This window comes from Chrysemys picta, unplaced genomic scaffold, assembly GCF_011386835.1.
Source record: "Chrysemys picta bellii isolate R12L10 unplaced genomic scaffold, ASM1138683v2 scaf4159, whole genome shotgun sequence".
NCBI lineage: Eukaryota > Metazoa > Chordata > Testudines > Emydidae > Chrysemys > Chrysemys picta.
This window is the reverse complement of record NW_027056860.1, coordinates 1-4,581: the sequence shown is the minus strand read 5'-3', so window position 1 is coordinate 4,581 and position 4,581 is coordinate 1. Positions and strand designations below refer to the sequence as shown.

General features: G+C 71.1%; 1 long non-coding RNA gene across 1 annotated transcript; it reads left to right on the top strand.

The window, feature by feature from the left end:
• Positions 1–2,589: 2,589 nt before the first annotated feature.
• LOC101935474 (uncharacterized) lies at positions 2,590–4,412 on the top strand. The gene is made up of 3 exons (XR_010597558.1): positions 2,590–2,714; positions 3,527–3,735; positions 4,231–4,412. It is a non-coding gene; the product is annotated as an uncharacterized LOC101935474 (long non-coding RNA).
• Positions 4,413–4,581: the final 169 nt, after the last annotated feature.

The window sequence follows — 4,581 nt, the reverse complement described above, 5'->3', positions numbered from 1 at the left end:
GGATGGGGGGCCCTGTAGCTCTCGCTGTGGAGCTGGGCCCCTCACCTCGGGGGATGGGGGGCCCTGTAGCTCTCGCTGTGGAGCTGGGCCCCTCACCTCGGGGGATGGGGGGCCCTGTAGCTCTCGCTGTGGAGCTGGGCCCCTCACCTCGGGGGATGGGGGGCCCTGTAGCTCTCGCTGTGGAGCTGGGCCCCTCACCTCGGGGGATGGGGGGCCCTGTAGCTCTCGCTGTGGAGCTGGGCCCCTCACCTCGGGGGATGGGGGGCCCTGTAGCTCTCGCTGTGGAGCTGGGCCCCTCACCTCGGGGGATGGGGGGCCCTGTAGCTCTCGCTGTGGAGCTGGGCCCCTCACCTCGGGGGATGGGGGGCCCTGTAGCTCTCGCTGGTTTTGGCCCCAGCCCAGTGTGGCTTCTCCAGCTTTCTCTCTTCTGAGAATTGCAGCTGTCAGCTCTGTGGTTTCTCTGGCTTCTGCTTTTTGTGCTGTCGGGGGCTGCCCTGCAGGGCTGGGGGCGAATATATACGGGCCACACACAGCACACCCCAGCCCTGCCACAGCACCAGCCTCCCCAGCCCCGCGAGCAGCAGAGAGCACCGACCCTGCGAGGTGAGGCTGGACGTGATGTGTGTGTGCGGGGAGGGGGAGCCAGCGGGCAGCCTGAGGGCAGGACAGGGCACAGCTCTGACCCACGGAGCCGGGGACCCAGCTGTGGACTCCACTCCAGGGGAAGGGCTGGGAGCCCCATGGCCAGGGGTGACAGCCCAGGGAGGCCCTAGGGAGTGCGCTGCCTTCTCTGGTGCTGGGGTCCGTAGAGTTTGGGGCTGGGGAGGGGGCTGCAGAGGAAACAGCTGCCATGGCCCACTGCAGGCTCTGGGGGTAGAGTCTGGCTCGACCCTTTCATGCTCCCTGATCCATGGGGCTCTCTACCCCTCCCCCAGTGCTGGGCCCCCTCTCCTACCTGCCCGGGCCCATCACTTCGTCCTCTTCAACAGTACAGCCCACTGCCTTCTCCAGCATCCGCTTCTTTGTGGACCCCTCTCTGCCGCCCCAGGCCCTGGCTGCACAGACCCCAACTCCCATCCCAGAGAACGGGGCCCCCATCATGCCAGGCACAGCACAGCCCCACGCCCTGAGATCAGGACCCCATCACGCCAACTATGGCACAGCCCCCTCCTCCCGCCCCAAGATCAGGGCCCCGTTGCATTGGATGTGGCACAGACAGACGACAGTCCCGGCTACACAGACTAAGGGCCCTGGCTCCTCGTGGCCCTGACTGCTCCTGCAGAGGGGGTCCCCCAGGACTCCCCAGGGCCCCCTGCCCATTGGCTGGGCCCCTCACACGGTGGTTGGGAGTCTTGCAGGCAGGGGCTGAGCGCTCAGGCCTTGGGGCTAGTCTCAGGGTCCTGGGACTTGGTGGCCGGGCCGTTGGGATGTGGAGCTCCACGCAGGTGTCCGTGCGAAGCACTAACTCTGCCCCTCTTGCCCCACAGATGCTGATGCTGGTGGCCCTGGTGCAGGTGCTGTGTGTGGTCCCTGCTGCAGCCCTGACGGGCTTCCCCAGCAAGTGTGAGTCACACCCTAGGGAGGGTGATGGGGAAAAAGACTGTGTGTGGGCATGCAGCACACCTGGCCTCTGTGGCAGGGGCGGGGGGGAAGCGCAGGGCCCTGGGGGGTAGGGGTACACTGGCCCCCTGGGAATAGGGGAGGGGGACACAGGGCATGCCTGGCCCCCTTTGGGAGTCGAGGGGGGAGGCACAGGGGGCACAGGGCCCTGGAGGGGGTAGGGGTATATCTGGCCCCCTGGGGGGTGGGCACAGGGTACACCCTGCCCAGGGAGGGGGTGGGGGGTTGCAGCCCTTGTGTCTGACCTGCCCCCGCCCCACGCCCTGGGCGCTGACGCGGCGGGTCCCTTTCTCCCCAGTTCTGGTCGGGGAGGTCAATAGCCAGGTGGTGGTGACGTGCGACACCCCCCAGGAGCACGTGTCCTGGAAGCAGAACGGGGAGCCCGAGATCATGGCTGAGCACTACGTCGCCGGCCGCACCCTCACGCTCGAGGGCCTGGACCAGCCGGCCACCGGCAACTACACCTGCTGGCACGGCCCTCGCCTGCTGGACTCCACCTACGTGGTGGTCAGCGACCCGGAGTACCCCCTGCTGCAGGACTCCCCAGGTGCCTGCCATGGGAGGGCGGGGGTGGGGGGTGAGAGCCAGGAACTCCAGCTCCCCTGGGGCTCCGCACCCACAGGACAGGCGGGGGCAGCGCCCAGAGCTGTCTGCTACCAGGGTGCAGAGCGGGGGGGGCACCAGCCGGGGGGTCAGGCTGTCAGGGGCGGGGGGCACCAGCCGCGGGGGGGGGGGCAGGGAGTGCCGGGGGGACCGCCCAGGGGGTCAGGCTGTCAGGGGCGGGGAGCACCAGCCGGGGGGGGGGGGCAGGGAGCGCGGGGGAGACCGCCCGGGGGTCAGGCTGTCAGGGTCGGGGGGGGCAAGGAGCGCGGCGGGGGACCGCCCGGGGGGGTCAGGCTCTCAGGGGCGGGGAGCGCGAGGGGGGGCTTGCAGGGGGGCCGGGCTATGGCGGGTCGCTGGGGGGCCGGGCGATGCTGACCCATCCTGCCCCCAGGCCGCGCCGTGACCTGCCAGGCGGAGTCCTACCGCGGCGAGCTGAGCTGCTCCTGGACCGCGCTGCGCCCCGCCACCTTCCGCGCCCGCCTCTCCCGCAGGTGAGTGCCCCGCCCCCGCCGTGCCCCTCCCTTCCCCCTTCCCCCTTCCCCCGGCCCCGCCGTGCCCCTCCCTTCCCCCGCCCCCCCCGGCCCCGCCGTGCCCCTCCCTGCCCCCGCCCCCCGGCCCCACCCCCACCGTGCCCCTCCCTGCCCCCGCCCCGCTGCCTCCCGTCCGCACCCCCCGACCCCCGCCGTGCCCCTCCCATCCCCCACTGCCTCCCGCGTCCCTATTTCCCCAGTCCCCTGGCCCCGGTCCTCGCCGTGCCCCTCCCTTCCACCACCCCACTGCCCCCCCGTCCGCACCTCCCTGACCCCCGGCCCCACCCCACTGCCGTCCGTCCGCCCGCCCCCTCTGTCCCTACCCCTACTTCTCCCGCCCCACTGCCCCCCGTCCCTTCCCCCTGGCCCCGCACCGCCGTGCCCCTCCCTTCCCCCACTGCCCCCACTCTCCCTACCCCCTCCGGCTCCCGGCCCCGCCTCCCTGCCATGCCCCTCCCTTCCCCCGCCCCACTGCTCCCCCTCTCCCTACCCCCCCCGGCCCCGCGCCCCTCAGTGCCCCTCCCTTTCCCCACTGCCCCCCCGTCCCTACCCCCCCAGTCTCCTGGCCCTGGCCCCAGCCATGCCCCTCCTTTCCCCCGCCCCACTGCCACCCGTCCGCCCCTCCTCCCTGACCTCCATCCTGCCCCCCCTCACCCCCCCGCTGGACCTCACCCCGCTCCACTCTCCGTCCTCTGTGCCTACCCCCCCAGCCCCTGTCCCCGGCCGGACCCCCTGCCCCACGCCCCTCCTGACCTGCCTGTGCTCTGCCGCAGCCCCGGTGGCGCCCCCGGGGCCTGGGTCTACGTGGGCGGAGGCGCCGCCTTGCAGGGCCCGGACTGGCCCCAGCCTTTCACGGTGACCCTGGCGGACGGGACCTTCTGCCCCTTCGCTGAGGAGCCGAGGCCGCTGGAGCTGGCGCTGGAGGGAATCTCGGCTGAGAGCTTCGTGAACATCACCCGCAGCCTCTTCCTCCGGGACATCGGTGTGTCCCGCGTGGGTAGCGGGCCCCTGAGAGCCCCCCTGCATGGGGTACCGGGCCCCGCACCCGAGAGCCCCCCTGCATGGGGTACCGGGCCCCGCACCCGAGAGCCCCCCCTGCATGGGGTACCGGGCCCCGCACCCGAGAGCCCCCCTGCATGGGGTACCGGGCCCCCCACTACCCCAGAGCCCCGCTGCATGGTTACTGGGACCCCCCACTCAGTGCCCCAGAGCTCCTCCCCCCGCATGGGTACCAGGCCCCTCGCTGTCCCAGAGCCCCCCTGTGTGGGTACTGGGCCCCCTACTGCCCCAGAACCCCCCCCCCATGGGTACCAGGACCCACATCTCCATCCAGGGCTGGGGTCAGGCAGCCTTGGGGTGATGGGTCCCTGCGCCAAAGGCCAAGGGGAGGGAGTACCCAGAGAGTGGAGGGGTTCCCCTTGCCCATCGGTCTGATCCCACCCTCCCTCATGACTAACTAGACTCTCTGTGCCCACAGTGAGGCCGGGCCCACCGCAAGACGTGTCTGCACAGAGCAAGGGCGGGCGCCTGCACCTGTCCTGGGCCCCCCCAGCCTCCTGGTCCAGCCCACACTCCTACTTCCTCCTGCGCTACCAGCTGGAGTACCAGCACTGGGACGGCACCACGGTAACTGTCCCCCCACCTGTCACCTGTCCTGCCTAGGCTTGTGTCACCCCTTCTCTGCCTGTCACCACACGAACACAGCACCATGGTAACAAGCCACACCCCTACCCCCCCCCCCGTAACTCCCCCTGCTTGTATCACCCTCTCTCCGCCTGTCACCCATGCAATACTCAGATTCTAAGGCTAGATTAGAAAGCACTGTCCT